This window comes from Dermacentor andersoni, chromosome 10, assembly GCF_023375885.2.
Source record: "Dermacentor andersoni chromosome 10, qqDerAnde1_hic_scaffold, whole genome shotgun sequence".
In the NCBI taxonomy this organism is placed as follows: Eukaryota; Metazoa; Arthropoda; class Arachnida; order Ixodida; family Ixodidae; genus Dermacentor; species Dermacentor andersoni.
The window spans coordinates 53,696,487-53,720,160 of NC_092823.1; positions in this window are offsets into that span (position 1 = coordinate 53,696,487).

The window sequence follows — 23,674 nt, forward strand, 5'->3', positions numbered from 1 at the left end:
CTTTAGATGCCACCTGTTTGTTCACAAAGGATACTGGAGGGGCAGAAATGTTTAGAAGCGCGATACCATAGCCTGTGAGAAATAATGAGCGGTCGTTTTTAAACAACGGTAAGCTTTTTTTTTCTAAGCCGATAGAATACTGATCACTACTGACCCTTGACCAGCTGGAGCTACCTCGAAGAGAGCCCTCTGGAGGTATATTCTTTCCTTGATAACAGACTCCTTGAAAGACGGCGCGTTTACCCTTTCACGAGTGCGTGAATTTTCAAAACAACCGCTAGGCGAATATTTCGTCTGAGAGGGCACGGCTGAAGAATCTGACTTAGGGGGTAAACTACAACGGCGGAAAAGCACTGGAGTATGCCAAAAAAAGACTTGTCAGGAAAACTGATCCAGCATGAAATTGTAGAATTCCTGTCTGCGCTTCCATTTACCAGTGCTTTTACAGCAAGAAGCTCTGGCTGCCCGCCAAGATTATGCCCGTTCGGCCGTCGAGACATCGGGAAGTAAGCGCTCTGTCTAAAGTGAATCGCATTATCACCGCATGGGAGAGCACTGACCTGCCTCGGTCGCATAGAAACGCTGAGCAAATGCATCGGCGTGGAAAATGGCCTGAATCGAGGCGACTCTTCCGTAGAGCGAACATCAAAGGGAATCGGTTCTGCTCTGAAGACCTCTAGCTACCGAAACTCGGTGACCCATCTGCGCGTTGGCGCTTTGATGGATGAGGCTCCTGCTTCGACATCTCCTTCTGTATTGTAACCTGCCGTGCTTCTAGAACGCGCTAGAACTACCCTGTGGCAACCTACTGAAATGGCAAAATTCCAAATCTACCAACTCCTCATAGCGCTGTGAAAGATTTGTTAGATTAACAAACATCCCTGATACCTTACAAAAACGGGCAAACCTACTATATTTGGCAAAATGACAACTTTTTTTTTCGAAAATGGTTCTTTCACTATCGCATAGCATATGGGAGGTGTAAGCATGTGGGAGGTGTGGGAGGTGTAGCATGTATCATGTGTAAGGTGTGCTACTGAATTTTACGACGTCTTAACATAACAAAATGTTTGTTGTTTATATTATAATACCGAGACCGATCAAGTTGTCCAGCGCTGTGTTTATTCCCCGAAAGGGAACGCCCCAGCCCATGCGCGAAGAAGTCGAAGAACAGGGAAGATGATGATGGCTATGTACAAATGAAAACGACGAAGTTCGTTAATAGAGCTTACAATACATAGTCCGATTCTTCTTCTGCCACGTTTGTATCTCTAATAAACAATGTTACGCAGAAAGTTAAACTATAGTGTTGCATGTGCGGTGACTCCACATGCCCTGGGACGTGGCCAGCCATGTCATTTTTAGCCACCCAGCCATTTCGTTTGTTTGTATGGTCTAACTACAAAAATATTATTCCATCGCAAAAAAATAACTGCAAATAACCTCGGAAAGTAGGAGAAGATATATACATTTTGAATGTTATACAAAAATTCACATATTCAGGAAAGAGTTTCTGACAACGCAATAAGGAAAAACATTGAACAGGCCTAAACGATTATTCTAGCTATGATGTTAGCTTATTTCGGCATCAATAGGCTCACACAGGGCGTATCGCTATTCTCGCTTAAAACCATTGTTTAGGGCATCCGGCTCCCAACTGCACAAAGATGAAGGGGCATGAGTTTGACGGTGAGTTATTGGCGGTGGGCAGTATGCTGTTTTTTCACTGCTATCACTGTCACTGCTATCGCAAGAATCAGGGCTGGAACTTAACCAAAGCCGACACATTGGTATGTTCGTTAGGAATTTGTTTTTATTTTGGGGAGGAGGAGGAGGAGGATTGAAAGAGAGAAGGCAGGAGTGTTGAGCAGAAGAGCGTCGGGTTGGCTACCATACCCTGGGAGATGGGAACAGTGGAATAGAAAGATGAGAGAGAGGAAAGTCTAGACGACCCCAGGCTCTCGACGAACTCATACTATCATTCGTGTTTTGTGCAACCTGGGGTAGATTGTAGCCGTTGAGTTCACAGCCGATTAGTTTAACTGAATATAAACATGGTGCACCGTTTTGGCCACCAAAAACAGCCGAGAAACCAACTACGAAGGTTCTATGAAGCATAAAGAAAGGAAAGAAACCAGGGTTTAGCAGTTATTCGCAAAGCTATTTATTAGGCCAGCAATGTGCGAATTTAGTCAGGAATTACACGTACCGTTTCTTTTCACTTCCGCTTTTTTTAACTTTCGACTTAATCTTTTCGCAAAATATAAGCGAGGTGTAGCCTAAAGTTATGTCGCGACATTTGGAAGCACAGCTGATAGGCGGCCGTGTGACACATTCTAAAAGTTTATTGGAAGTTATTTTTTTACAAAGGCTGTATTTCCTTCCGAAGCATTTAATTTCTCACGGTTATTCGCAATATCCTTCCACCCATATTTGCTTATTTGAATCTCGGTGGCATTTGTAGTTCTTCCTGCGTAGCGGTCTACATTCTGCAGCGATCGTAAGATACAATAATGACGGTCCAGGGCACTGGCATACGTAATTTATTGCCAGCGCCCCAAATAAAACTTGACCCACTTAAAACTTCGCCTACACATCACCCAATACACAGCTCTTGCTGTCAACGAAGAGAAAGAGGCTTCCTCACTTAAGCTATGGTAACAGCTGAATGTCATGTCATGTATGGAAAAAAAACGAGGGTTCAATAATTATTTGTGACGCTTCGAGAACAAGAAAATTTGGAACAGATTGTGGTTAACGTGCCCCGCATTTATATAAGAGTGAAATATTATATAAAGGAGAGAGTACAGCAAGCATAAAGAAATTCCCTTAAAAAGTGTCGTGTTTGACCACATGCACTTAACGTGGCACACAAATTTCCCTTGGTGTTGCCCCCAACTTCGCTGAGCTTGATTTTGATGGCATTTTCAGATATGCCAGGGCACCTGAATAAATTTCGCGCCACTCGTAAAACACATTCTTGACGTTCCGAAGCACTTGTATACCTAATTCATTGCAAATAAACTCTACTTAACCTGCACACTTTGAACTTTGCATACATATTACACAAATCATGGCACCTAATTTCGCCCAATAAGAGCGAGGTCGCTAGCGTAGTTCCCCTACGACACCCGAACCCAGGCCAACTTCTCGTATCATGCATGGAAATACCAAGAAACTGCAGTTCACTAATCATTAACAATGTTTCGATTCAAGGCAGAAACATGAAATTTTCCCCACACAGTACACTTACTATTCCTGCTATTTTTGCTGAACTATAAGTCAGTTTCTTTCGGCAGTTGTGTTATGATCCTGGGGAATATCGCAGATGACATAGCAAAAGTTTTAAATGCTTGTATAAGTAACTTTATGTGAAGGCTGTAAATAAATTGCTTACATAAATTTACCATTTATCAATTTTTACTCGCAACATCCTTCCAAATTCAGCAAAATATAACCACCGTGCATCGCACAGTTTACCGAGGAGTACATGCCTAGTACGAAATATAAAAATAAGTGAAGAAGGAGGAACTTCAATAAAATGGAGGAACGGCTTTATCCGTCTGCGCTGTGTGCTTCACCTAAAATGGAGCGCTATGCCAACTATACACGCGCTTGGCTGTTCGATACGTAGAACAAGACTGTCTCAGGTTGTTTGAGCCCTGGTCGTACAAGGGTGTTGCTACATTAGAGTTGTTATACATTATTAGCTTTATGGAAAAGAGTAAAGGAATGATAATAACTACATCGGTATATAGTTTTCTTCGACCATCATGACGTCATTCGGAAAGAGGTCACATCTACAAGGGCCATATGCAAGACAAGCAGAAGCTCGAAAAGAAACAAACAAGATAGAGGATCCGGGCACTAAATATCTGCGAACTACACGGATGCATGAGAGCCGGGTTTCATAAGAACAACTCTTTTCGTTACCAAGGCTTGTTTTTTCTTCAATATGACCTCCCCAAGGTAACCCTGGCAGCTTTCAAAGGATCACTGCTCCCTAATGGGATTTTAAAATCCTTTTTTTTCCGCTTTTCAAAAGGTCATTCTTTGATCACTTGCGACCTCAAAGAGATCAAACCTCCCTACCTCCCTCGAAATCCTCTGAGCCACATCCTATGCCATCGTTGGTACAAACTATTTTTTTCTCGACCTGTATCGCCCTATGCCGTTCATGATGCATGATAGTTCATTTATAAATTGCGTGTTTGAAAAGTTTTTATTCTTTTTATTTATTTTCTGGGTGCAATTCATCTTAACAAAGGCTATAAAATCGGGGAAATGGGGTTGGGGAGAACTAATGTGAATGTGGCGTCAGGTCTTATGTTTTACATATCCACTTTTTAGAACAGTTTTCATTCATTTTAGTCATGGTTTGTACATATCTGTATGCGAGATGTTTTTGCCACTTTTCTGCAGTGGGTTTGAGGAAAGAAAACGTGTCATACTTCAGTCATTCCTTCCGCAGTGAACTCATTGAACCATAGGACCATCCGGCAGTGAACCATTCTCCTACTTTGAAAAAAAAAAAACTCAACATGCGTCACGAATCTTGTACAAGTAGAATACGTATAGTAGCAAAAACTAAATTCTATCTCGAGAATATTTTCAATAACATTTCATAAAGTGTTCCACATGATTTATAATGGAACACTACATTATAATAACTTGCCATACAATTACTGTAAACTTAGCCATAGTCAAAGAACAAAATTTATTTCAACATACCATTCTCAAAGTAAAATATATAAAATCAAGCCTATCTGAAAAAATTTACATACGACGAATTCATAAAGCCAACATAATTTCAAATGATTATGGAACTGAACCAATCATCACAGAACATAATATATCTAAGGACGGGTCAGAAATTGGAGCTAAAGACGCAGCCCAATTCGCAGTTGTAAAGGAAGAAAACAAAATTTTTCAGCAAAACTTATTCAACCTTTCCGACTAGTCAAGTGCTTCTTGGGCGAAGATATGGCCATGTAAGAAGCTACAAAATTTATTTATTTTAGTTAAAGAAGTTCTGAATATTTTCAAATTTGGCAGATAGCCTATGCATACGCAAAGACTAAGAAATCCTCAAAATACAGATTCATATGTACGAAATATAATAAATAAAACTAACAATCTCTTGATCACAGAACCTTACATTCAATCAGATGCAAAGGCACGGGCGAAATATAGAAAATGTGGAGCTAGGTAGAAAATCTTAATATAAATGTACACGTCGGTGACAAAATCATGCACGAAGAAAATGTTAACTAAGAAATAAATAGAAAAATTTAACTCTGGTTGACATTATGCTAAAAGAAAGATCTGCACTACACGAGATAAAACTATTACATCAACTATCTTTTCGTTCAACTTTCTCGCACGCAAGTCACTTCTAGAAATCGAAAATGTTCTCATTACTTTTCATGGTTTCATATTCTTCGAACATTTCCTTGTACAGGTGTCTCCACTAAAGAAAACCTTTATAATATATGCAAACTATCCACGTTCAAAATACGAAACAAGAGTTAAAAAATCATTGACAGCAAATGAAACATCAAATAAAACGGAAGTTGCTTGAGTCGCAGAGGCCCGAAAGCAATCGAAACAGATTCGTAGAAAATTTTTGAAAAATACATAAAAAGTTCATTACCATATAATACACTAGAAATAAATATTAGCAATCATATCTAGTCATCTTATACAAATATCAGTAATGCACGAAACAATACAAGGTAGAGAATACCTACCTCTTAGTACCTACAATTTTTCACTAAAAACAAAGTGACTGTCAATCTTAACTGTTGTTTCCCCCTTATCACGTTCACTATAAGTGATTTCGTCGGAAGTAACCTTGCACATTTTGTTTTCAGTTTTACAAGTTTCACCAGAATAAAATAATACGAGGTATAACAATAGGTCGCAGTTCTAAAATTAATTAATTAAAACAAATTATCCTACAAATATGTTTCACCAAGATTTGACATATTTTATAAACGCAAACCCATACAATGGAGGTAATGATACAGAGCAATCGCATACCAGCAAAACTATTCAAAATGAGGAAAAATAAAATCATAATCACCCTATGAGCCTCGCAACAACAGAGGTTCTGTCTTGGACTTATGCCAAAGAGGAATTCAAATACTGAGGGCAACGAACGTCCCCTTCTACAAGTCCATGTGCGATTGCTTTTTGTGAAGGGGCATAAAAGAATGACTTGGCACCAACCATGCTGTACAGCTACACAAGAACGAGCTAACATACCTCGATCCTAGAATATTGCCTCAAACACTGATTCCGACGGAAGGTGGAGGCCCACTCCTGAAGACATTGAATCTGCCCAGCACAAGCGCAGAAGATTTTTTGACAAAGTTTAACAAATCCCTCACAGCCCTCTGCAGGTTCGTTTAACAAGACGATTCAGTCAGGAAAAATGTGGATTCCAGGCATGTTCTTCATAAAGCAATTCCATCTCTGCTACCCTTTCAGGCCATTTAAAATAACAAAAGTACCCAAAGAATGAAATGTCAATGCCACATCAACACCATTAACTTACGTTCAAAAAAAAAGATCAGCTTAGACAGGAAAATGTAAAGTAACGGAATCAGGTAATTCTTGAGAGAAAACAACGGGCCAACAAAGATAGGATCATTACTCTGCCAACTAAGTGGGAACGTTAGGGAACAAGGGACGCGCGATATCGGAAGCCACAGCAGCTGGCCTAGATCCATTTGCTTACCTCGTTTCTCGGGTAGAAACAGTCATCGCTTCGGAGCCGTTCACGGCTCCCGAGGGAACAACATGCCCGGAAAGCTAGTCGACCAATGAATCGTAGGGGCCAAATGTTCAAATGTGCTGTACGTTACTGTAGCTGTCGGGTACACGTCTTGCGAAAAACCTTCGTAGGCTCTGCTGGAATTGTTTTTTTAACTGCAACCTGTGAATCCTGTGTATGTGTCATCGCGAGCACACCAGAGAGTAAGCGTTTTTGTCCCATCTGTATAACTAACCGATAGAATGGCTCTTTCGGCCTGAAAACGAGTTGTGAATGGTGAACTAGTGGTGAACCATTTCTCAACATTTTTCGCTGCACTCATAAACACTACCAACTTCAAACTACCCGTAATGATACTTTTTGCTAGCCAATTATTTTTCCACACGTTTCCCTGTATGAGACTTCTTTATGGTAATGCGTTCACGTACTGCAAGTATTTATTGTAGATACATGAAGAGTAAACAAAACATTTAGTGGTGATTTAGCGGTAAATGCTTTAGAAATGCGATCGAATCACATAGCACCTCTTTGATGTCCGGGATCCATGATTTAAACGGCGCTCGCCACATTGCAAAATGCAGTTCAGGAGCTCATTCGACGCACATCCTGCTTCTCGAGGAGCGGAGCAGAACTGACGGTGGTCCGGAGGAGACCACCGTTGAAGACCACCATGGTTATCTTTTCGCCCGCTTTCAATTCCTTTTTCTTCATTATGTTCTATACTTCATTTTAACCTACCGCAGATTTTCTCGATGCTTTGCTTCAATTATATAGCGATCAATTATATATATATATATATATATATATATATATATATATATATATATATATATATATATATATATATATATATATATATATATATATATAATCTAGTGGCGAAGAGAGTCCGGAACCATTGAGAGAAGACGACGAAGTCCGGCAGACCGGAGAGCACGAGCTAGCGACCGACGCTCTTCGACCACGGCTGTTGTTGCGTAGCCTTTTATCTAAATAAACCCCCTTACAGTTCCGTTGAAAGTGTCGGGTAGTCTCCCTATCTGGTACGAAGCCGTACTTTACCTGCAGCCACAGCGATACCTGAAGAAACCACCATACAAGGCTCCAAGATTCAAGCCACCGTCCACTCCTGTGTGCACCCTCAGCGTCGCCCACCGATATTCAGCTGGACTGACGACCAAGACGTCAAGGGCTGGTTGGCAACTTGCACAGTCAACAAATGGGATGATGCGACTAGGTTCACCAATGTAATATTTTGCTTGACCTGCGTCGCCAGTCTCTGGTTCCGAAATGACGAAGCGGAGATAAGTAACTGCGCGTCCTTCAAGACAATATTTCGCGAAATCTTCGGCTGCCCCGCAGTGTGCAAGCTCCACGCAGGCCAGCGACTTCGTTAACGCGCTCAACCACCCGGTGAGAACTTCACCAGTTATGCTAAAGACGTCGTCGACTTGTGTAAGCGTCTAAGCCCGTCAATACATGGATAAGATCACGCACATCCTCAAAGGAATAGCCGATGACGCATTTCAGATGTTATTGGCCAAAGACCCACAAACCATCGCAGGTCTTGTCAGCTTGTGCCAGAGTTTCGGCGAATCGCGCTAGCAACGGGCCCAAACTCGACGCATTCTGAAAGGAATGACTTGATCGTGGCCATGAGTTTGGGCAGCCAAAATGCACCACTGGTTCATATCAAGCGGTTCGTGCATGAACAGGTCGCGTGACAGCTCTCCATTTTATCGAACACGCTCGAGCCAGCCCACGCGCAACATATGACCCCAGTCATGCGACAAGTGATACAGGAAGAGGTCGCTGTCGCTTTGCCTTTCGCTCGTCTGCCACCTCTGGAGTCTGCGCAATTGTACGCGCAAGACGTCGCTGTCGGGTCGCCCTCTCAACCAACCTCTTCTTCCGCGTTGGTACCCATTCGGCCACCACCATTTCCGTTAAAGCGACCAGTCCCCACAATTTCTAATCCATGGCGCACAGCGGACAATAGCCCTGTGTTATTCTTGCAGTTATGCAGGGCATGTGACACCCTTCTATCGCCGTCGCCCTCCTTTTCAAACTGATGTCATGCGCCCGTCGGCGTACGATCCTAGACGCTTTAATGACACAGCGCCGCTACAACAATCCCCTTCGCCCGAACGCCTGCCCTCAGCTAGCCGCCGATCCCCATCACCTCGTCGTCGCTCTCTGCCACCTATGTGCTGTCGACCCTGCCCTTCTGACGCGGAAAACTAGATTTCGCAGTTCCCGAGGCCCGAACTGCGTCGTCGCCGTAAAGTTCAAGTCTTCGAATTTCTCCTGTAAATCTTATCGAAGATGTTGTGGATTGCTTTCGTACCCTTGCTTTTGTGGAAACTCGTGCTGCCGTTTCAGTGATAGATATAGAACATTGCCGCTTGTTTAGAAAGGTTATCACAACGTCAAAAGGATTGTCTCTCCGTACCGCCGGCGCACACCATATTCAGCCGTCAGCCGCCTGCACCACCTGCGGCGTCATTCAAGGTGTTGTGTATCCCACTGAGTTTCTTGTGCTACCGCCCTGTTCGCATGATGTCCTCCTCAGTTGGTATTTTCTCTCTGCCATCATGCTGCTATTGACCGGGCTCGTGCCAAGGTGGAGTTCTCTGCGTTGTGTTCCGCGTCGTCTGAACCTACGTTGGCAAAGTTGTTTGTCAGCGTCGATACGAACATACCCCCTAGTCGTACAGCCCTCGTCCTCGTGTTCTGTACCGGCGTTGGTGATTCCCTAGCTTTATTTACACCCTCCGAGACCGTTCAACGCCGCATAAATCTCGCCTTGCCATTGGCCGGCCTCGACATGCCAAACTGCGCTACATCCTTGTCTTTTATGAATCTGTTGCCAGTTCCCTCAACATTACTCCGTGAAGAGCATATAGGCACAATTCAGACATTCGCCGTATCTTCCATCTTCTGCCTTGACGACACGGACAACTTACAACTTAGTGTTCTGACACCTTCTAGCGGTACGCCTGATTTCCCATCGTTAAGTATGTTTGGTTCCGCCATCGACGACGAACTCGCGGAGGCGTACAGCGAGAAACTTCTTGCATTTGTACACTAGTTTAGTGGCTCGTTCGATTGCCAGGACACGTCATTAAGGCCGAACGCCCACTCTTCTCCATCCGATTGACACCAGCTCCCAAGCGTCTCCTCTACATCGCCCTTACCGCGTATGCCATGCTGAGCGTCGTGTGATCTCCGAACAAGTTGACGACATGCTTCAGCGCAGCACCACTCAGCCGTACTGCAGTCCATGGTCGTCGCCTGTTCTAAAGAAAAAAGACGGCTCGAGCCACTTCTGCGTCGATTACCGTCGAATAAACAACGTTATGTGCAACGATGTATATCCTCTACCACGCATCGATGATGCTCTGGACTACTTGCAAAGAGCCGAATTATTTTCATCACTAGAATTAAGTTCCCGTTATTGACAGGTCCCATTGGCGCCATCTGATCGCCCAAAAACTGCCTTCGTAGCTCCCGATGGGCTGTACTAATTCAATGTTATGCCCTAACGACATTCGAAAGGATGATGGACAGTGTGTTGCTTGGGTTAAAAAGGAAGACCTGCCTGTGCTACCTAGACGACGTCATCGTTTTTCTCTCCTGATTTGACAGTCACCTCCGTCGTCTTTACGATGTATTGAGCTGTTTGACGCGCACAGGACTTAGCCTAATATGAAGTAGTGCCGGTTCGGAGCTCGCCAACTCACCATACTAGGCCACGTAGTCTCGAAGGACGGCGTTCTTCCCGATCCGCAAAAACTTCATGCGGTTGCTCAATTGCAGTAACCTGTCACCGTAAATTGCTTCACAGCTACCTTGGTTTGTGCTCATACTTTCACCGCTTTGTGAAGAACTCCTCTTCCATTATAGGACCAGTGACGAAACTGCTCATCGGCGATCGTAGTCTGTCTGGTTGGTGGCCGGCGTGTGATGAGGCTTTCACAACATTACGTCGTTTGTTGACTTCACAGCCTATTCTACGTCCCTTCGACCCGAGGTACACACGGATGCCAGTGGGATCGAACTTGGCTCTGTACTAGCCCAACGAAAACCGGGCTTCTCTGAGCATGTAGTTGCGTATATGAGTCGTGCCCTCACAATGGCAGAGTGCAAGTACTCGGTTAACGAAAAGGAATGTTGGTCAATTGTTTTGGCGTTGCAGAACTTTTGCCCTTACTTGCACGGTCATTCGTTTAATGTTGTGGCCGATCACCAGCCGCTCTGTTCGCTGGCTTCATTAAAGGATCCATCGGACCGACTTGGACGCTGGGCGCTGCGTTTACAAAAAATCAATATTGGCGTCAATCACCGGTCAGGACCCAAGCACGCCGACGCACTTCCGTGCTCGCCCGTGCCTCCTGACGTTGCACCTGCTTCCCTTTCCGTAACTTCCTCCGCTAACATTAATATCACTGACAAGCCTTCAGAAAAGCGCAAGGATCCTGGATAACATCGTTGATCAACGTTCTCTCTACGCCTGCGGTGACTCCATCCCTACGGCTCTCTCACGCCATTCGTCGCCAAGTACCTCATTATGCTCTCCGGGACTCCATGTTGTATTGCCGCTACTATCAGCCAGATGGTCGTAAATGGCTTCTTGTTATACCTCGCCATATGCACTCCGAACTGTGCACGCCCTTCCAAGCAGTCCCACAAAACGCGCACGCTTGCGTTTTCAAAACATACGATAGACTTCGACAATGATTCTACTGGCGTCGAATTTAACACGTACGCCCGCCAGTACATTCCTTTCTGCATCGAGTGTCAAAGCAGGAAAATAACTTGTCACACGCCTGGCCCATTACAACCTTTGCCATGTCAAGTTCAGCCGTTAGACAGAAAGGCATATACTTGTATGGGCCCCTTCCTTCCGCCCCTACGGGCAATCGGTGGATAATTGTGACCGTCGATTATCTAACTCGATGTGCCGAAACCGCAGCTCTTTCAGAAGCTTCAGCTCGTGGTATTGCGTTGTTAATCTTGGGGATCTTCGTTCGTCGCCATGGCGCGCCACGCGAGCTGCTTAGCGACAGCGGCCGTGTGTTTCTTTCGCAAGTCGTCCAAGAGCTTTTCTGTCAGTGGAATACTATTCATCGCACCACTACAAGCTATAATCCGTAGACTAATGGCTTGACGGAGCGTTTTCACAGAACACACGGTGATATGCTCTCCATGTACATAGCCTCAGACCACTCTAATTGGGACTTGGTGCTTCCTTTCGTGACATATGCGTACAACACAGCCACACAAACCGCCATTGGATTTTCCCCTTTCTTTCTATAATACGGACATGAGCCCTCTTACAGACTAGGTACTATACTTCCATATCTCCCGGATGCATCCGAATACCGCCCAATTTCAGAACTCACTCAATGTGCCTATGAGTGCCGCTAACTAGCTCGCTCATTTACGTCGATGACAATGTCTTCAAAAGGAACGCCTTGTCCTAGCTAAACCTGCCCCTGCTTTCCCTGTTGGCTCGCTCGTGTGGCTTTCAATTCCATGCCAGAACCCTGGTTTCTCTGGCAAGTTTGCAGTGAAATATCACGCTCCCTGCTGCATTGTTCAATGCACGTCGCCGGTGAACTACATCGTCGAGCCTGTGGCATCTGCCACCGACAGACGCTGCCGTGGTCGCGAAACAGTCCACATGAGCCGCTTAAGCCCTAGTACGACCCTTTTGTGCTCGCATTACCTTGGGTCGCCAGGTTCGCTCCTCTTCGCCGCCGGGGCCAATGGACTGGCGAAAAAGAGTCAGGAACTGTTGAAAGAAGACAACGACGTCCGGCAGCCCGGAGAGCGCGAGGTAGTGACCGACTCTCTCGGACGAAGGCTGTCGTTGCGATGCCTCGCGTATAAGGAAACCCTCTGGGAATATATATGGTAGCTTTTCCCAAACCTTGCGGTAAGCATTGCTTTATTGTTGTGTTTCGTGGCAACCAACCGGCAAGTGAAGCAACGGCCTGCTGTTATAGAAATAAGAAATAGGGGTGAACTGTAACGTACAGATCTACTCCAGGCGCCAATTGAGAAGGCGGAGAAAGAAAAGGGGGGCAGGGATTGCTTGTGGAGTGTAGGTTTCATGAGTGGGTTGGGTATGTCAGGTAATGAAATAAAAGCGCCAGGTGCGGCGACACTGGCACGCTGTTGCCGTCCATATCTAACACAGTACAACAAAGCGGTGGTGCGCAGGTGAGTTCGGCGACATGGTGCCGCGACCTTGTCTTCTCCTTTATTTGAATGTTTTTTTTTTCATATTCACCGCTTCATCTTCCCCCTTAAGACATCTTTTGTATCCTGCTTGTGACATGTATATCTCATGGATGGATGGCTAGATGGATGCAATGAGCGTTGCCTTTCAAACGGGGTGGTGGAATGCACCGCGAAACTCTTGTTCTGTTTTTGCCTAGTGTCCTACCTACATTTTTCAGAAGAAAACACACACAAAAACATTCCCAGCAACAAAGTTTCTGAAACACTACAGGAAACTTTGCTTTGTATGCCTAACCATATCTACCACGGATGGAGGGATGTGTTGAGCGTCCCCTTTGTAACGGGGTATTGGATTGCGCCACCAAGCTCTTGTTATTTTGCCTACTGTAATAAATATATTTAAAAAAAAAACGACGAATCCCACCACCAAACTTTCTTAACCCCTACTGGGAACATTGTTTTTGTACGGCTCCATTATTTGTCGTACATGTCCCTACTTTTCTTCCACCAAACTTCCAATTGGCTCTTACGAATCCTTATTGCGTACACGTTTACTTTCCCCCTGCTCACGCTGAAGCCAAAGGCTTAAATGAGGCTAGAGGAGCCTAATCGGACCACTTGGCAGATATTTACACATTATAATAGACCTTGCTCCATCGAATCCCTCACTTTACTGCAGCAAGCACATGCTTCTCCTTCTTCCGTGGGGTACCTCGCTTTTAAGCACGCGTTCTAAGGCATCCTGGTCTCCCATAGGAACGTACAGAGTTTCTCTTTGAGGTACATAAACTGTTTCTTTCCTGATTTCGTTTTTGCCTCTTAAACAGTTACCCATAGCAAGTTTCTTTTGTATTTCCTGCATTTTCTGGGCAAATCTCCCTCGAAAGCTGTATACAGTCACTGCCTATGCCTTCCTCTTCAGGAATATCCAACAATATGTGGCAGTTTTGATTGTCATAATGTCCAAATGTCGCAATGTCTAAACAAATAACCACATATAGAGGTTTCCTTCTTTCTCTTGATATTTCAATGCACTTAGTAAGGAAAAATAACTTATGATCCAGACACTTACCTATTCTGAAGCCACTGTGAAGTTCTCCCAGCGTGCCCTTATTCTCTGCCCAAGCTTATTTTCTGTCCACCTCAGCGTATCTGTACGCCCCCTTGTGTTATTTTTAGGTAGACCGTCAGGGATGTTTACACAGTCCCTCCTTTCTTTTCTAATATGACAAATCGCGACCATGTTTGCACTATTTCGTAGCATTTCAACAGTGTTACTTCGGGAGCATACTTTTATCGATGTTTCGTCTTCAAATATATTTTTGCACACTACTTTTGAGGGTGTGGAAAGTCGAAAGCCCATAGCCACTCTGCTTCTGTTGCTAGGCGACTAACAGAACGAATTCATTTGCCTATAACCCCTAACGAATGTCGGTGCACCAAACACCAAGCGAAACTGTGTGGCAATAAAGCAAACAAACATCACGGTGAAGTTGTGAAAATCACTTCCCCCCCCCCACGCACACACACTAACACACATGTATATATATATATATATATATATATATATATATATATACACACGTGCACACATACTCGCTATTCTAAGCTATCCCACGCCGTCTCCGCCTCTGTCACGTGACCTTGAAGCGGTTACCAGGTGACCCACACTTCACACATGTACACTCTTTTGCACTTTGACGCTCCTAATGCTAGTGCATTATTAGATAGTGCACCTGTAATAATAATATGAGCAGAGAATACAACAAATAGTACGTGTCTCCTGTGTAGGTTAACGGGTATTTAACAACCACGGCCGAGCCTGCGAAAAGCTCTGGCCAACTTTTCAGGGCTATGAATAGTACACATACATAAGAATTTCACGAGACAGATGGAGGAACAGCCACTGCAGTAGCTAATTGGTGCAGTGGCATGCTGAGCTAGACCGGTTGCTAACATCGGCGGCAAATCCTTAAGAGACTGACAACTGGTCAGAATGTGTTGTGAGACATTGATGGAAATGAAATGACCATGATCCACAGTGATCCAATCGAGCGCGCTGTTCGCGATTTAAGTAGGAAGTACAATTTTAAATTGGCAAAGAAAGTCTCAAAAACCAGTAAGTGGCGAGGCCTGGCGGTGAAATCATGGTACATTGGGTGTAGTCTATGCGATTACTGTACGTACGTCGACGGTTAATAATTACAGCATAATTATTGCTTAACATTGCAGTTCACATATAATTAAGCACTTGACCTTTGTTTTATGCTTCGGAAGTCAAAAGCGCAGGCGTATCTACGGCAGCACGCTCAACTGCATATCACGTGTAAAAGCGTCCTTTCGTTCTCGATCCGATGGGTTCCCTTTTCAAAGAGAAAATTCAAAAGCAGTTCGACAGGAAACCAATATAATATGTAGCTATTATCGCGTAAATACTTTAACTCTTCGGAAAACATGAATCGCGTGAACATCGACTTGGTAAACAAAAATAGTATTTTCTCACACTATGTCTGACTTCCACTAATGCCGGCGTATAATCGCCATCGTACTCACCTATCACCGTTTTTAACATGATTCCAGTGAACGACTACATCCTCGCTGCAGAAAGCAAAATTCCGATAAAAATGTTCCATGGCATTTCTGCGATACCACTTCATGATTAGACGCTCTTACCTGCAAGCTTTCCATTGCACTAAAAAAATCGGGAACCATGAAAATTAGTAGTCAGTTCCTTAAATGCCCCAACATTTCTTTGTCGACTCACTGAGGGAAAACCGAGCTGACGCGTGACATTTGCACTTCATAAAGAATAATAATTCATTAATAAATCAACGAAACAGGAAGAAAAGCAGATGGCTATAGCTGTGAATTAGCGACTGCGACTTGTTGATTCTAAGTCAGGTACCTTAGTCATTGTTATATCCATCAGTTTCCGCAATACAGCCCGAAACCTAGTCATAGTGCTTGCTAGCCAAGCACAAGACGATTGAATATGCAGAAGAAACGCCATAAGTAAACACCAAAAGAAGAAAGTGCGCATAAAAGGTGTTACAAAATGATGCATGTTTGCTTAAAACAAAATGCTATACAGTCGCCTGTAAATTTTCTTGGGTATAAACAACGTTCGTGAACATCACTAATGCTCGCCTTTTATTCGTCGCCTAATGCCGGTCTAATTCACAGCACGACGTTGCAACCGCGTTTCTTCATTTTTCTATACCACTTTCGCGGTGATTCTCGCCGTTATTCAAAAGACAGCAGCATGCGAAACGCCAAATGGGCGATTGCTAGAAAATGCTAATGCACGTCTTAGATAACTCCCAGAAAAGCTTCCGCGTGGATTTTGTTTCTTGCATTTTCATGTTGCTGTTCCCTATGAGTACAAGGTATCTAATAATCGAAGGGCAGGTCATCCTTCAACAGTAACAGACTTAGATGGGCTTGTTGCTTGCTGGCTTCATGGAACATGGTTATAATGGTGCATTTTCAGGGAAGGACACAGAAGGAATGCAAAGGATTGGGGACTGTCCTGTGTGCATTATTTCTGCGTCCTGTCCTCAAAACACGCCGTTATAACCGCGTTCCTTCCTTCAACACCCTATTTCCAGTGCTCCGAAGCTATGCGGCCCACAGAATTTCCGCCAGTGATAATGAACGTATTGCAGCTTGCGTCGAGAATTGACCAGGAGCAAAGTCAGTGCCAATAACTCCAGCTGGAAACTCATGCCCCGTTGACAAGCACTGGCATCCTTATGTACATCTTTGTCTTCTTTATTACAAGCGTTTTTTTTCACTATGCTTGTTTGGCCATAATTTTCTGTGCTCTTTTCTTGGTTGTCTTTAGGAAATAGTAAAGACATCCGGTTCTTCAAAGTTTTCCTGCTTGTATACTGCTCGGCGTAGCGCAAGATGATTCCCTGATCGATGCATGGTGTTTGACGTACCAATGCAACACTTGGGTGTTCATGGAAGGTTCCACATTAATTCTGACCAAGCTGGTTTTTTTTTTATTTAGTATGAAACTTTACCTAAGTGTACGAGCATTATTGCATTTTGCCTCTCTCTCAATGAGGCGGCCTCAGCTACGTATTGAAATTCCAACGTCATGCTAAGGAACTGAACTCCCCAGCCCATGAGCCACCACGACGGGCAGCAGAGTTCGTTCCGTCCGAGATGCCTGATGACGTACTTAGGGTACTTCGGGCGCTATATAGGGAGGCTTTTTCACAGATAATAAAGAGAATTAATTCCTTTCGTCATCTTACGAAAACTTACCACAAATGCTCTGGACTGAGGGAAGCCGATCATTGCGATAGAGGACGGACGAAGCGTCGGGTGAAGACCTCCGGGGAAGACACAAGGAGGAAGACATCCCTTGAAGAATCCGCCCCAGCCGAAGAAGAACACAATTACTAGAGCTCAACGAAGTTTTGACTCACTCATTGAATCACTAATTGTTCCTTCTAAGAAATGTTTCACACACGCCAGGGATGTGTTGCTTACTGCAGGATAGTTCATTTGTGCCTACGTCACAATAACAGGTAAACAGTGAGCACGAGTATACGGAAGAGAAGTTCGCCGAAAAAAAAATGAATTTCTTCCTAATTCAGACGCACCAACATAAATTGACCAATGCACTGGAATGTTCTAAATGCCTAGTTTGGACAGCCATACGGTACTTCAAACTAGTTATCAGACGGAGAAGAAAATAAGGCTTTATCGCGGAATCCTTGTTCCGCATACTTTTGCTCAGGAGTCTGCGTCATATCCCAAGATAAACACAATTTATTCATGTACCATGTAGGGTGACACGCAGGCTTTTTTTTTCAGTGATTACACTTTGGGAACGATGACAAAAACGGCGAAACAATCTGTAGGTCTCTTTTTTCGTCTAATCCACACTAACCAAATCGCAATAGAACTTAGCACGCACAATGATTTGTTTCTGTATGACGCAGTTCCGTTCTCTGTTTATCATGGATCCGTACCAACTCGCCAAAATGTAAACCTTGCCACCGACGTGATATTTTGCGGAAACTTCATTTTAAAGGAGCACATACATATCATACATATCGTTGCATGTGCGGGATAAGGAAAGCTTCACAGCTGAAGAATCCGGGGCCATCGCCTTTCCGGAGAGGCCACTCCACCATCCGAGCCAAGCACAAGGGTGGCATATTCTAGAGCGAGGTCGAATTAATCGACAACTCGAAGCGCAGAGACACTGAAATTGATAACTGAGTTTTGTGGACGTAAATACGCAATCTCTAAAGAGTTTTCATAACTCAGGCGAGAGAAAATTCTTTCTTTCCTTTTTTAAATTTTCTTCACCTTGCGTATTTTCGCAGAACTGATTTCGAGTTGTCACACTCATTTGAACTCACTCTGCAATCTACTAGCTTCCTGATTAGCTCTTATGCTAGAGCGACTGTCCCGGAAAAAGGTTGGTCTCAAATTCAATCCCCAGACCAGGACATGTTTTTAACTGCAATTTTTCAATATAAGGAATTTATTTTGTAGCTATGAAAGACTGTCGGCTCGACGACATCTTTTTTTCTAGAAACATATGAAAGATTATAAAATAAAAAAAAATTATAAGGATTTCGCCAGCTGGGAAATTTTTGCAGAACCAATTTTTCATAAAATATAGCTCTGCAATATCGGTGAGTGGCCACGTCTGCCTGCTATAATATACTCGCTTCCAGCTACTCCAACAATATGAGAGAAAGCAAATGGCCGTATATGTATTGATCGTACGGTACTTCAAAATTTCACCATGATGCATCACTAAAGTTACCGAAGCATTACCAGAGAGATCAAAAATTCCAATTCTGGATCCAGCACGCATCCCAGTTGGTATATTTCACCACATCAAACCATGAGGCCCACACTGTGCGCGTAATGCCGCATTTTAATGAATCATTCTTGTGAACTTTATTAGACACAAGAAGAGAAGGAAATCCTAGTACCTAAAATTTACGACGCCTCGTTTCTTTGTGTGGTATGGTTATAAAGCCAACAGGGGGCATACCAGAAACCCGCCTTCGTACAAAGCGTTTGCCACCAGCGTTTCCCGGTAAACATTACAGTTACATATGCTCCCGTTGCCGGGAAGCGTGAGAAGTAGTCAGGGATCTTTGAATGCTATTGCGTTCCACTCTTAAAAGTGAACCTTAAGCGTCCTCCAAATTTCGAAATTAAAGCAGTAAAGCGCGCCTCCCTGCCAAATTTCATCACCAGAACAGGGCCACTCTACGCTGTGCTTTGATGTGCTACAATTGTAAGCTTATGAGCTGGTGGTATTCAGCTTATCCATGCTACGCTGCCGCTATAGAGTTTCTTACTATAACACCAAGAGGGATCGGATCGGAAAACATTTATTGGGATCTAGAAAACAGATCTTCGCGGCTTCAGACGGCCTCTTCCATCTTCTTATGGATTCTTCTGTCTGCAATCACAGGGTTGGTGCCCTAGTCCAAGGCTCCACTGAGTATGGCCAACCCGCGAGCTCGCTCTACTAGGCGCTTTTGGCCGTTCAAGCTTTACGTATCGTGCAATTGTAGATGGAATAACAAGTTCCTATATTTAAACAAAACATGTTTTTGTGCAATAATAAAGCTAAAACAGCTGCCAAGCGCGTCTCCAAGATGTCCTGGCTCTCCGAGAACGGTGCCAATCCGAAGTCACAATATACCGGCATTGCCATGCATACCACAGCGCAGCAGTGCAAGATTTCCCTCTAGGTCATATAGTAAGAAACTCTATAGGTGCTGCTATATGAATGACGACATATAATAGAGGAAGAATACCTTTCTACACCCGCATTTTTTTACGGGTACCACGATGCGGGCTTGCAATCCGCAGCGCGTAAAGCATCTCGAGCGAAAAGACGAGAAACAGGACGGCAGCCAGGGGGAGGCCAAGAAAGTCGAACAATGAGAAACCACGCTTACTCCGACAATCACCTTCGAAGACTGTGGGATAGCTTTCTAAAGCGAAGCTTCCTTTGCCTCTTCTGCTTACTTTGCAGGTGCTGGCTACTTCGTTGCCCAGTGCACAACAATTTGGGTCGCTGAGCACGTGCAACTGAACTCGTGTCATCTGGTGATTCGTGGCCAATCCTCCAGAATGTATGTGTGGGTCTGAGTGGGCCGGTGCCCCAATAAACAAGCAAAGCAATAGTGAAGAATTGAATAAGCCAACAATAAGAATAGAAGAAATCAGCGGCACAGTTGTGAAGCCGGCAAAAGAAAGGAAGCAGCCAAGGTGGGAGAAAGAAGTGACGGGAACAAAATGAGACCAAAGCTTGTATTTGGCGAGCAGCATTGAGCGACATGGAGTGAAGGAGGGAAACAATTTTAGTATATATCAAAGAAAGTTAAATGAATAGCCGAATGATTCCCAGGTATGCTTGAGAATCGATACGATTAGCCGCATTAGTTCAAATCACTTTTATAGCATATGTATTGCAAGTACACAGAATATATCTGCAGAAGAAGATGTTAAGGCCAATAGTCCCTTTTCAAATGAAAATATAATCAAAGCTGTGTTAACGAAGTACTTGACAATTTGGGCTTATTTAGAATTTCGATTAACTTGGCTGTCACAACAACCTTCTTGCGTTGTAGGTGAGTGAAGCTTGACCTTCAAGCTAAAAGCACAATTATTCAGTTGAAATTTGAACCGTGAATGAAAACTTATTGCAATTTAAATAACTAACGCGACTGAGTATTTTATCTCTCATCTGCAAGCTCAATCTTTTTCATAAGAATGTCACCAAATGTCAAATATCGACGCAACGTTTCTTATACATTATGGTAGTTCACTTAGCAAGAAAGTCAGCCTCATCAATTCGAGCAATGTTCTATAAACCGAGAAAGAAATATAAAAGGTGAAATCAAACAATTTTTGACGATTTTAAAAATATTGACTTCAAGGTAGTTTCTCGCTTCTGTTAATTCAAACCTGGAAAAAATACCATGAGTCATACTCGCGAACAAATTTTATACTCTCGCCTAAATATGTTTAGTAATTCAGACCTTAATTTAGCACATTATTAAGCTCAGACACTCCTCCTTGCACGGTGGCAACGGCTAACAAAGCGAACTTACTTCATGAATAAGTACTTCTATTCTATATGGTGCAAGACAAGCGCCTTTGAACGGTTCGTCTGATTGGTAACGAGAGCGCATACTTCTAGCATAAAGGGAATCCAATTAGGCTGACTTCCATGTCTCCCTCGCTGAACGTCGAAAAAGATGTCGAAGATAGATTCGTTCGCGATTCTACACGACTCTTCAATTGAGATGACGGTAAAGCTCTGTTCATATTGAAATTACCTTCAGCAAACGAAAAAAAAAAAAACATTTTTACCGACGTGAATTCTGTGACGCATGGGCAAATTTCATAACTTCAATGGATTGTAGTTGGTTGTTTCTCTTAAAGCGTGGGCCTGCACCAGGATGAATTGGTTTTTTCCTTTAATCAAAGGACAACTAAACCAGCGCAACAAAACGTATCACCTTCTATTAAACATTACCGGTGTACTGGAGAGGCCGTTCTTTATGGTCAACAAGGCTGAAGTTGTATTGATTAGTGTGCAGTGCTTCAAGTGCCAAGTTGAAAGAACTATGAACCATCCGCAAAGACTGCACGGGTGGCCTGCTTTTCCTTGCCGTCAGGTGCCTCCAGAACGGACCTACAAAAAGTGGTTTCCAGCCCTATCCTCCTTTCTTCTATAAGTTACCATAAACAATCATCAAGCGTGCCAAGATGGGCAAGTATCTGTTAGGACTCATCCAATTAAACTAACGTTCTCAGGGGTCGCTGTGGCATAGAGTTCATGATGCGGCTTTGCTGGGGCTGTGTGCCAGCACTAATTTCCCTCTCCGGTGGCACTACTATATTAGGTCGCAGTCGGAAGCGGGCTCCGAAAAAAGAAAAAGAAGTATGCATAGCCCACGCACGTGTTGGAAGATATGAGACGAGAAGCTTTAGTTAAGCGAAGTTGTAGTGAACCGGTTGAGTAAATGCTGCAAAACCAATAGTGAGGCATGCAGTTGAGTTAATCTCATGCTATATAGTATGTAATGTGGTGCAATTTTTTTACTTATGCACTGCACTGTTTGCAAGCTATGCCAAAATGCAAACGCCAAATCATGCGGACGCACAGCGCGATCCACCAGCGTCTACGGCAGGTTGACACGAGGACAAAAGCGATGAGTCATGCATGACGATAGGAAGAAATGCGATAACCAGTGCACACACCTGCCTGTATGCCAGGATTCTTTATCTTTTGTGTTAAAGAGCTTTTCGTGTAGAGTTTGCTAAATTCACTCTGTGTGATATACCCACGACCTACCGACTCTTCGTAATTGTGGCATCGCTATCGGGCATGTGTATGTCTTCCAGGGACGCTGCCTTGAAACCCTGAAACTTCAAAGCTTTCTAAGTGCTTGTCAGGGCATTGTTGAATGAAACAAAGAAAAAATAAAGAGAGAAAGAGCGACAACCAAACATATAAAATACCTGGAGACGTAGTCCCAACCTACTGCTTAGCAGTAGTTCCCAAGCAAATAAAACTTAAAATAAGAGGCATAAGGAAAATTCTATCTAAGGGTTATGCGTGTAGCTGCTCTTGGACGCACGTGGACAGAGAGATGAACAAAGCTTTGACGACTTTTGCCGTATGGGGTATGCTGCAAAGTACGGGTATAAGAAACTCTACGGTGTAGTTTTTTTTTCCTTCTCCTTGTAAGGCATCGTACCACATTTCAAAGCCATCGTTCGCCCACCCCCATGTCCGAGGCCGTTCTAGTCTGAGATAAAAGAATAGCATTCCTTGCCGTTCGCTGCTATTCATGCGAACTTTAAGGAAAAACTAATAAAAATTGTAAAAGAAACTCTCCTTTGAGAAAGACGCTCACAAGGAAAAGCAATTCAAACAATAGGCGCTTTAGTGCTCCCTGCCGTACCGGGCTTTTTCGCTGCCTTCAACTCCTGCGCATATATCCTTTTCATCTCAGCGAACGTGTTTCGGTGCAAACTTGAAAACTGCAACTCTAAAGAAAAATAGTTCCGCTATTACCAGGCAAGCGCTTTCTCTGTGCACGCTTATAAAACCCCTTCACGCAGCATTTTTCCCTTTCCGTTGTGTGCACCTTTGTCAGAATAATTTTTTTTTTTGTTTCTCGTGTAGCATGCGTTGTGGCCATAAACATTACTTTCCTTTTGAACTTGTGCCTAGCAATATTTCTTTACGACAATGACACTTTCAGAAAAGAGTTCCGGGCAGATACGAAGACAAAAAAAAAGTGTGTATACTCCTGATTTCTGCCAGAACAGCGCAAATCACTAAAGTGTTTGTCCCCCATCCAACAGTAGCTGAATTTACAAGGGAAAGCCGTAACACCTTTAAGAAAAAAAGCTTTGCAGCCAAACAAAAATTTGTTCGGGTCTGTTTGTCAAACTCCGGACCGAGTCATCTTCTTTCTAACCTTGGCTACTGTCGCGTGAATGACGAAAAAATTTCCATTTCATTATTCATCCTCAACCTTGATGGCATGCAGTTATGAATTTCAGCGCAGAAATAAATACCACACATCCTACAGACATCATAAGAAGTCATAACAAATACACCAAGTACAG